At 33.7% G+C, this 11,758-nt stretch overlaps 1 long non-coding RNA gene across 1 annotated transcript; it reads left to right on the top strand.

Moving 5' to 3' along the window:
• Positions 1 to 10,665: 10,665 nt before the first annotated feature.
• Positions 10,666 to 11,285, top strand: LOC142237616 (uncharacterized). Its single transcript, XR_012722527.1, has 3 exons — positions 10,666 to 10,746; positions 10,832 to 10,904; positions 10,980 to 11,285. It is a non-coding gene; the product is annotated as an uncharacterized LOC142237616 (long non-coding RNA).
• Positions 11,286 to 11,758: the final 473 nt, after the last annotated feature.

Raw genomic sequence — 11,758 nt, 5'->3', positions numbered from 1 at the left:
TAAACATTATATGTTTGGAACACAAATTTTTAAACACAATATTTTTGAGTGCAAGCATATAATGTTCATAAACTAGCATAACATGTTTGGGACATAAAATGTTTGTAAATATAATATGCTTGGATGCAAACATATATTAATTTAGAAATAGCCTATAAACATAGATGTGTTTAGTAGCTTGGAGCGCTATTTAACAGGGAGCGATATTGAATTAAGTTGGTGGTTGTTGCTTGTTATTACAAAATTAACATTTTATTTTTCCTTGGGCAATTGATCAGCTACTTCTTTGATCCTTACAAACTGTGTGGTCCGCTGTTCGAATCCCCGTCCGGCAAAAGGTAAAATTAAAATAAAAAAAATCATACAATTGAATAATTTCTTCTACAATGTTTGTATTACAGAAAAAGGTGCTAAGAACTAAAAAATCTCGTGGAAGTGAGAAAGATGTGGGGGAATATACAATTGGGCAGAAACAAAATTTTGAGCATTCAGGTCGAAAACCTATGTTGTTAGCACCTATATTACCTGTTTATTTTCATAATTCAATATGATTGTAAATATATAAATAAATAAATAAAATTTTGAGCACAATATTGTTTGGGAGAATTTTTTTTAAGCATATAATATTTTTGGGTGCAAAATGCTTCCAAACATATTATATGTTCACATAATAACATATTGTTTTATGGAAGACAACATTATTGAATTTGGATGCAAAAATACAAAATGTTTGGAACTTAGACTACCCAAACATATATATTTTAGACCAATATGCTTTCAAACATATTATATATTGGAAGAGATCAAACATATAAATGTTTGGGCAATACCCAAAAATGTATATGCTTGAAGCAAAATATGTTTGGGAGTATATGTTACAGAAGCGATTTTTTGTGAGCGTGTAGTTAAAAGAACATGGTCACTTTTTTCATCGTCGAAAAAAGGACATCACCTGAGAAAAGAAAACACAAAATTAACTTTATTTATTTGTTTTTATTTATTTATAAACTAATTCATTGTTTATTTGTATTTATAATGCCGTTCAAGCAAACATCATATATTTTTACACACTCTATTTTATTTCAATTTCAACAAAAGTAATTATTCCATATTTACATCGTGCCCATCAAATATACAAACGCAGGCATCATGTAACTGCAAATAAATTATACCATATATCAAAATGCAGACCAAAAACAGGTACAGTTTTTTTCAATTACACTTTCCTTTTTTGTGTTCACATAAAACCATGTGCCACTTCTAAATAAATAAATTAACACAAAACACAGTAAATCCGTATGACTGACGCGAAAAATGAAAATCGTGTGTATCTGCTCAATGTTTTTATACAATTGTTTTCGCTGCAAAAAAGTTAAAAATTAAATGGTCACGAAAAAATGTAATGGTTCTAGACATGTCTATACTTAACCTATAAAAATACCTTTTTCCCTGTAAAAAAGTCAAAAAATTGATGGTCTCAAATGCTATCATTTAAATGATAGAACCCACCATACATTTTTCTCCGCTCGAAAACTATTTTTACAAAGACAAAGTACATGGTTTTCGCGGCAATTACATGCTCTAGATAAGCATTAAATGAATGCGGCAACCATGTCCAAACATAGGTTTTCTGTGCGTTTAGATATATTTAAAAAAATGGACATATTTTGTGATCTGAAAAGCTTTGCATTTTTTATTCTTTTAAATGATAATTAGTCCTTTTCTATACAATTTTGGAATATATTTATTCTCTTTCCCTTATTTGTATGTTAAAAATTGTTAGTAATAGTATTATATGTGAAAATAGTATATAAGTATATTCCATTGGTACATACTAGTACCTTCATAACAAAAAAGTACAAAAAATCGGGCCAAACATTAGTGTAAAAGCATATATGAAAAATTCACCACACAGAATGATCATAGAAAAGTAAATAGAATAAGAGCCTATTCATGATTATTTTCTGTTCTGTCATCGATGGGTAATAAAAATTATTTCGGTTAAACGTAAGCAAAGAGCAAAGTGTGGATAAAAAAATAAATGAATGAAACGAGTGTGAAAAAACGTAAATCGAAAGAGAATTTGTTTCGAAAAAATACTAATTTGTTTCATTTAAGTTAGGTTGGTGCATCAATGACAAAATTACGAATGGCATACCTCTGCTGAGAGAACACAAGGAAGTTAAAAGTGAATCACCAAAATACAGAAGCAATTATTCTACATTGAGGCATAAAAGTATGAAGCTTATAATTATATGAAACATTCCTCTACCAAAATAACTATTCAATCATTATAATTTCAAGTGAATGATTTATTTTATTATATAAAATAAATCATCCGATGCAGTCCTTTTAGACAAGTACACAAACATTCTTTCTAAAGCGCATCTTGTGATCCCCCAATGATTTTTTTCTACTTCCGATGCAGTCCTTGTGGACAAGTATTAGAAAGAATGCAATCAGGCTATTTTAAGTGCAAATTTTGTACAATTAAATTGTACAAAAAAATAGGAAACTAATAAAAAACTAACAAAAAATAGAAATTAATAAAAAAGTAAAAAAATAATAATAAAAAATAAATTTCATCCCCGCTGGGATTTGAACCTGTGCCGTTTGACTTTTTCGCTTCCATGGAAGTTCTTTTGAGTAGCTTTTGCAAATTAATAATGTTTAATTTTTTTGTTGATTTTTAATGGAAAAAATATATTTATACGAAAATATATGCCGAAAATAAAAAATAAAAACGATGCATAGCATAAAAAAATATTTTTTTAGAAAAATATTTGATACAAAAATTGCCGCTGGTGAGATTTGAACCTGCGTTTCTTATTTTTTCGTTCATACTAATAAATAACATCTCGAGAAACAATTAGAATGTTATTCCTTGGTGTCGTATTACGATAATATCACAAACATTTGAATTGAACTTTCGACGCTTTATGTTCAATGGCGTTTGTGGCTGAATGTGCTAAGGCGTTCTGTTATGGTGCCAGCAAACCCAGGTTTAGCCCCTGGTCGGAGCGAAACAGTTTTTCAAATTGTAAAAATTATATAATAGGAAAATAGTTGTGTAATATAACATATTGATGAAAAAAAGTGAAATTGGTTGAAAAAAATTGTTTGTTTTTTCGCTTTTTAAATTTCTTCATTCAAATTAACTTCCAGGGCACAACTTCTAAAGCAATGCAAAGGATCCAAAAAGGGAGTATTTCCGTCCTATGAAAAGCCATGTAAAATCTATTGGAGATGATCCAAGTTTGCACTACTTCCGGATCACAGATTGGGGATCCAAACTACTTTTTGGAAGCTCTTTTTTTGCTGGGTTAATAAAGCTTTTCCTTTGGAAATATTGGTCTGTATTTATTTTTGCGAATTATTTATGAAATCATTTTTTTTTAGGAAAGGAATGTTTTTGTGAAACGTCCATTACATTGAAGAAGTCCCTTCGGTTCCTGAAATTTCGGATGCTGGTACGTTTTGCGAGGAATTTTATGCCAAAACAACAACTCGTCATTGGTGGTCGCTATGTTGTGAGGCTCCCTGTTAAGAAAGAGTTTCCCGAAACAATTTCTCTGGGTTCATCGAGATTCATTTCACTTGGACAATATGCTCGAATGGAACGAAATCTATCTAAAGATCCCCAGTTTCAAGACCAATACAATTTTGTATTGTACGAATATTTATCGCTTGACCACATGTAAGGATCTTCCTCTCGGGAAATATGTTCCCAAGGTAATTTTTTTTTTCTTTTTACCTCCCTCATCACGCTGTAGTGCATAAGTCCCCAAAAGTTAGAATAGTATTCAATGCTTCCCGGAAATCAAAATCGGGCTTATCCCTTAATGATGTGCTCTACTCAGGTCCCACGCTCCAAAACGATTTGATCTCTACTATTCTCAATTGGAGAAAGTACGAATATGTCTACTGTGGAGACATCCAAAAAATGTATCGACAAATAAAGATACATCCCGATGATAGAGCGTACCAAAGGATTTTATTCCAAAACGACCCAAAGATCCAGTTCAAGATTACCAGCTTAAAACGGTAACACTTGGCATTAACTGTGCGCTCATGACACAGAGAGACTATTTCCACAAGTTTCTAATATCTTAAAACGAGAGATTTATATTGATGATATTCTGTGGGGTGGTTTCTCAATAGAAGAAACAACTGAACTTCGAAAAAGGATCGTCACAGTTCTCAATTCTGCAGGCTTTCCCTTGAGGAAAGTAAGTGCAAATGATTCCGAATTGCTTACTGGTATTCCTTCGGAAGAATTATATGATCGTTTTTGTTGTTTTCGTTCAGTCGTTTTGTTTTCAAATGCATATATCATCTGTGATGCGCATATAGACTGATTGTCTGTACGAAGTACACATAGTGTACCGTAGTACATGTAATGATATAATGGCATTATTTATTAGCCTATCATTACCGGTTATTTTTATGGTGTATGGAACGTGAAAATGTTGTCCAAAATGGTTGGGAAGACAGCTGTTTCGGATTTCCACATCCTCATCAGTTCCCTTTATTGGACGATCTACTGATCTCAATTATTAGACTATGTTGGTAAGGAGATTCAATCTCCAGTAAATCAGTTGCCGAGGGCAACATACTGGAGTGGTGTAATTGAAAGGTGCAAATGTTTTCTACTGCATTTCTTTTTTTGGACATGTTGGATTTGCTTAAGCTCGTTCTTTGCAATATAAGAATGACTTACCAACATAGTCTAATAATTGAGATCAGTAGATCGTCCAATAAAGGGAACTGATGAGGATGTGGAAATCCGAAACAGCTGCCTTCCCAACAAATTTGGACAACATTTTCACGTTTCCATACACCATAAAAATAACCGGTAATGATAAGCTAATAAATAATGCCATTATATCATTACATGTACTACGGTACACTATGTGTACTTCGTACAGACAATCAGTCTACATGCGCATCACAGATGATATATGCATTTGATTTATATGATCTTAATTTATTGCGTCGTCTGAGGCTAGCTCTACAAACACCCTCGGAATAAAATGGAATGCTTTAAGTGACAAATTCTCTTACACTACTATATCTGGCCAACATCAAAACTCTATCATAAAGCGTCAAGTGCTTTCTCTTGTTGCTCAGCTCTTTGACCCCGCAGGATGGATAACTCATGTGATTATTAAGTCCAAAATGCTCATGCAACAACTCTGGCTGGAAACCACGAGCTGGGATGATGAAATATCTTCAGATTCTCTTCGTGCCTGGAAGGAATTGTTCTATGATTTGTCTCAAATTAGCATTATCGAAGTACCACGATGGATCCAATTTGTGCCTACGGACAAGATTCAAATACATGGGTTTTGTGATGCATCAAAAGGGGCTTACTGCGCATGCGTCCATTTAAGATTTCAAACATCTCTCTGTCTTCTCGAATCTATTCATTGCGAAAAGTAAAGTTGCTCCTCTCAAACCCGTTTCGTTGCCCAGACTAGAATTAAATGGCGCATTATTATCCAGTCTCGTAAAATATGTTACACAACTATTTGACAGTAACATAACTTCTATAACTCTTTGGTCAGATGCGTCCATAGTTCTGGGATGGTTATCTAAACCCCCATACACTTGGGAAACATACGTAGCCAATCGCACGTCCCAGACACATGAATTCGTCCCAAATGCAAAATGGAAATACGTATCTACCCACGAAAATCCGGCCGATCTTGGTACTCGTGGTTTAAGGCCACGTGAACTCATTTCAAACTCACTTTGGTGGAATGGACCATCATGGTTAACAAATACAGAATCCACGTGGCCAACTCGAAATCCAATAATTCCCGAATTAGCACCCCATATAGTAACTTCTAATCAATCAATAGCCCAATGAAATGATGTTATATCTCGTTTTTCGTCATATTCAACAGCTCTATGTGTTATTTCATACGTATTCCGATTTTACAGGCATTCTCACCCCCAGCGTAAAACCGATCAAGTTGTTCATTTTATAGATCTGTCTCAAGCAGAGATTCAATTTGCAAAAACCCGTTTAATATCTCTGGCTCAACAACAATATTACCATGCTGAATATGAAGCATTATGTAAATCCAAAACACTTTCTCACAAAAGCAGTTTATCAACCCTAAATCCATTCTTGTACTGGCAAAATATAATCAAAGCGAATGGTCAGTTAACTAACTCGTCTTTGCCATATAAGGAACGTTATCCCATAATACTTCCTGGCAATTCTCATTTTTGTCGCATTTACTTACTACACTTACACACATTTTTGGCTCATGGAGAATTCAATCAGATGTGCAGATTTGTTCAGACTGAATATTATATTTCTCGCCTAAAACCCCGTGTAAAAGCAGTGATTCACAGGTGCAAACCCTGCATATTTTATAAACGTAAACCCAGTTTTCAGATTATGGCTCCATTGCCACCGGACCGTTGCAACTTTTCCCTTACCACCAAAGCCATACACCTATAAGTATGTTCTGACTTGTCATCAGCAGCCTTCGAGGTTGCATTTGCTCGAATATTATATTTCTCGCCTAAAACCCCATGTAAAAGCAGTGATTCACAGGTGCAAACCCTGCATACTTTATAAACGTAAACCCAGTTTTCAGATTATGGCTCCACTGCCACCGGACCGTTGCAACTTTTCCCTTACCACCAAAGCCATACACCTATAAGTATGTTCTGACTTGTCATCAGCAGCCTTCGAGGTTGCATTTGCTCGAATATTATATTTCTCGCCTAAAACCCCGTGTAAAAGCAGTGATTCACAGGTGCAAACCCTGCATACTTTATAAACGTAAACCCAGTTTTCAGATTATGGCTCCATTGCCACCGGACCGTTGCAACTTTTCCCTTAGCACCAAAGCCATACACCTATAAGTATGTTCTGACTTGTCATCAGCAGCCTTCGAGGCTGCATTTGCTCGATTTGTGGGGAAGCGAGGGCTCCCTTGCAAGATATTCTCGGACAACGGTCGCAATTTTGTGGGAGCCAGTATAAATCTGCTGCGAGAATTTGCACACTTTCTTAAAACAGCCTCTGGCAACATATCCCAAAAATACGCAATACAGGGCTTCGAGTGGAAATGTATACCACCCCATGCACCTCATATGGGCGGCTTATGGGAAGCGGCCGTAAAAAGCTTCAAAATCCATTTTAAGAAACTCGCCGGCGCTCACCGGTTTGCTTTCGAGCAGTTTTCTACTCTTCTAGCACGAATCGAAGGAGTTTTGAATTCCCGTCCTATTTCAGCAATGTCCGAAGATCCATCAGGTCTCGCCGCCTTAACTCCAGGCCATTTTTTGAGAGGATCTCCCTTACTAGCATTCCCTGAACCAATGTCTTCAAAGTTGTCTCTTATCAATAAATGGACGAAACTAAAAGCTCTCCAACATCAATTTTCGGTTCGATGGAGGGAAGACTATCTAAAGGCGATGCACAAACGTTATAAGTGGAAGTCACCGATGGAAGATAGACGATTTAGTAGTTGTTATTGATGATTTACTCCCCCCTTACGAATGGATTTTGGGCCGTATCGTAAAAACTTATTCTGGTTCGGACAGTAAAGTTCGAGTAGCTGATGTACGTACTGAAAGTGGAACTATAACACGACCCATAGGTAAGCTATGCTATTTGCCCTTTTCAAATACTACCGATGACACTCACGCAAATAACAACTAACACCAAAAGCCATGAACATACCACTCATTACGCTAACATTTGCACTAGCTAACAACATCTCATACTTTCAGATCGTCAATGTCTAGCAACCGGAGGTCTCCAAACTTTTACAAGTGTAACTGTGTAACAAATTCCACTCATTGAAAGTTTGTTCGAAGTTCTTGAAGATGACTCCCAAGCAACGCAATATTTTGGTACTGCGCGAAGGTTACTGCGTAAATTGCCTTGCCAGAAGCCACCGTTTTCGTGACTGTCGGTCAGAAAATATGTGTAGAAAATGTGGAAGACCGCACAACACCCTTTTGCATCCAAATTACCAACAAAATCTAAATAAACAAACAACAACACCAATGAACAGCGAAGCAACAGCGCCATCACAGACAGAAACAACACCAACAAAAAATTATTTCTGAGGCTATTCGTGCCTTAGCATCGGTTTTTTGTTCCTCGTCGGAATAAGTTCGAGGTTGCAGCATGTCTAATCTTGCGTTTAGACTTATTTACATCTTTACATATTTTGAATTCTTGAATTAACTGAATTGTATTATGAATTATTGTAAATCCTTAATGTATCTTTGAAGTTCTAAACTGATCGAAATTACCAGTTACTTAAACGATTGTGAATTAACACTTAAAAAAATGTATGTATGTAGGTTTCCTGGTAGGATTAACAACATACAATCTTTCTATTCTTTCTGATAACCCAAACGGTCTACTTCTCAAATAAACCCACATTTATAACCCTCGACTTTGTGATTTTTTTTCTACTCCTGGTTTACCTTTGTATGTGATGTCATAATTTCTCATACTCCGAGAAATTATGACAACCAATTGACGTCCATTTTCTCATAGTGTAAAGGGAAACATCCACCTGCTGTCCCCTAAACCGAATAATACAGTTCACAACAACCACAAGCGGAATTGGTGTCCACTTTGTACTCTGCCCAATACCATCGTCGCCAATCCCCCCTTAACCTAGCATTTTTAAACATCTATTGTAAAAAAAGTACGAATTTTTGAAAATATTTTACGCCAAACGTTTCAGAGCGTTAGAATGCATTAAAAATCATAAAAAAATTATAAAAATTTTTATTTGGCAAAATATCACAATATTTTGTAATTCACATCCAAAGCACTGAATTCGGATCACACCTTACAAAGTGATGCACATTGAGTGCAACGGCTGTTGAAATGGTGAACATCCGTCCTATGATAAGCCCACGTTAAATTATTCGCTTCTGCGCCAAATTTGCACCACTTCCGGATCCAAATAGAACATTTTCATTACTTTTTTGGCGACACTTTATTTGCTGGGATGTTATAATATATTAACATAGGTGTTACAACCATTTTGTTCTACTAGTTCGTAAACATCGTATGTTTAAACTTAAAAATATTATGTTAGAAACGTTAGTGGATGGACCAAGACGGCATGCAATGTTTATATTGCACACTCAGTCTTTGATATATTTAGCAAAGTCTCAGGGCCGCGTACACAGAAAAAAAGTGTCTTGTAAATTTAAGGACCATTTTAACTTCCACATAGTTCAACAAATTTACTGTAATATAGTTCATTTTTCGTAACCACAACGAAAATTAACTTAGCTAAAGGAAAACTTATAAAAATTCAGTAAATGTTTTTTAGTTCACTAACTACAAAATGGGAAGGATTTTTCCTTAAATAAATTTCCAACACAGTAGTTAATGCATCGTTGATTCTATTATAAAAATACATGGGCAATATAAAAATCTTACTACGAAATGTGGACAATTTACTAAGAAAAAATTTTGTATGGAAAAAAAATTTTTTAGTAAAATTTAACTTAACGACATTACCGATTCGTACGATGGCTACCTACAGATTATTTCCCTTATTATTATATGTTGGAGTGTTTTTACTCACATTGAAAATTTTAGAAAAAGTAGAATAAAAAGTAGTTAATATTATCTTTGACGGGTGTATATAATTTTTTAGAGATTCCTCATAGATTTGGTATATATTTTACCTTAACTTATAGATAGAATTCCAACTAATCAATAAATGTGCTACTGGAAAATGTGAGTGCATCATGTGAGGGAGTTTTTAGAGACATTTTGTGTATATCTCGTATGATTGTTTGTGTTTGTTATTGCGTAATTTATGCTGTTGTTGGTTGTTTTGATTCTAGAGACAATGGAATGTTCCTTGTGTGTTGTTGGTATTTTTTGTGGTGAGAGTTGTTTTCTTGCAATAGCGAGATCAGAAAGTGATCGTGTGTGTGTGGAGTTGTTTTTCTTTACGGCAGGTTTATGACTATTTGTGTCTGTGAGTTTTATTGTTGCATTCAGTTATGTTGATGCTTTTATGAAGTGCACACGTGGATTTAATTTTGCAAAATTGTACGTGCGGTATTGGTGTTTATTAATGAAAATACATTTATTCGGAACATTTTAGAAACTGAGAAGTGAATGATGTGATGTTAGAGTAACCAAAAACGCTTTTTATTGATAAAAAACAAATAACACATTAAGGAACTGTATATTTCTGTTAATAGTTTAAAATTAGTGCGGATTTTTAATTGATTTACATAAAAAATATACAACATGAGAGGTAATAGGATGATCTATATTTGTTATACATCTGGATCACAGGTTGGAGATGCAACCATTTTTTTTTTTGAATCTATATTTTTTTATGTTACAGCAATTCCTACAGGTGAGTACTAAATTCGAGTTTAGCCACTAAAATTAAAAATAAATCACTAAGAAAAGTATAAAATTATACGTCTTCGATACAAATTTAAATATAATATATAGCCCAAACCAATTTTTTAAAAAGATTATTTTTTTATTATTATGGATTATTAAAGAAAACTTATCATGAAAATTGCGATTTTAGCCTCTAAACTCGAACTTAATATACACCTTAAATACTAAATGCTATACTGACAAGTGGATATTATGTCTAATTTTATAATATTTTTTATTTCAAATATATTCTGAGAATAATTTCAAAAACGTCCCATTAGCCCATGGATATGATTCCAATAATGTACCTACTGGATGGATTTTTCAATGTGGTAAGTTTTTCTATAAACGGTATTTTGTCCGTTTTTAATAAAACCAAAATTTCAATTTATTAAAAATAATTATTTTCACTTGCAGGTAGACAGGTTTTACTGTTTAATGCTAATTAAGCTGATATCCTTATTGGATTTAGGAAATACTCTTGAAAACCGTAAGTTAAAAATCAATATGAACGATAGAATTTGATAATATTTTTCTTATATTTTGTATAACTTTGCAATTTCAGATGCTTATAAGACAAATCCGCCCAACAAAAGATAGCCAAAATCGATGAAATTGGACAATTCAATTGAATATAGCAACTTATGCCACATATATCTTTCATATGGATAGAAAACATGGAAATTTAAATTAATTAGTTTAGTCCTAATAACGTAGAATATTACTCTTTTGAAGAAGCAATTACTAACTACCGACAAGTAATTGCATCCAACGTTCTAATAAAAATATTTCCTTTATTGTATATCATAACCCATAGTTTTGTGTAATATAATAATAATTTTTTGAAATAAAATACTGGTGGTAATAGAAAGTTGACTTGTTTTGTACGAAAAATTTCTTAGTTGTGTACAGGCTTGTTGCACCTTTGATTCCTCAATTTCTCTACTTTTTTGAAAATTATACTGACAAACAGTTTATTTCAAACCAATTTCTTAATACAGGTTTCCCAAAAAAGTGTTAATTTTTCCGGATAGCAGGAATATTTTGAATGAGTTTAAGTATATTCTTCCCACATCATAGTAATAATGAACTAAAATACGATGCAATACATGAACTAATTTATAAGAAAATCATGAACTTATCTAGATGAAAAAAATCTTTGGCGCCAAATCATGGTCATAATTACTATGGGTTAGTTCATTTTTCATAAAAAATAGTAAACTTTTTTTTCGGTGTATGTTATGGCTTTCATTATATCCAAATGAAGGTATATAAAAAGATCAGCTAAAGGATTTAGAAATGGACAAGCCTCTGTTTGAATCAGAAATAAGCATATCTCTTTGC

This window comes from Haematobia irritans, chromosome 5, assembly GCF_050003625.1.
Source record: "Haematobia irritans isolate KBUSLIRL chromosome 5, ASM5000362v1, whole genome shotgun sequence".
NCBI lineage: Eukaryota > Metazoa > Arthropoda > Insecta > Diptera > Muscidae > Haematobia > Haematobia irritans.
This window is presented reverse-complemented; position numbering and strand designations above follow the sequence as displayed.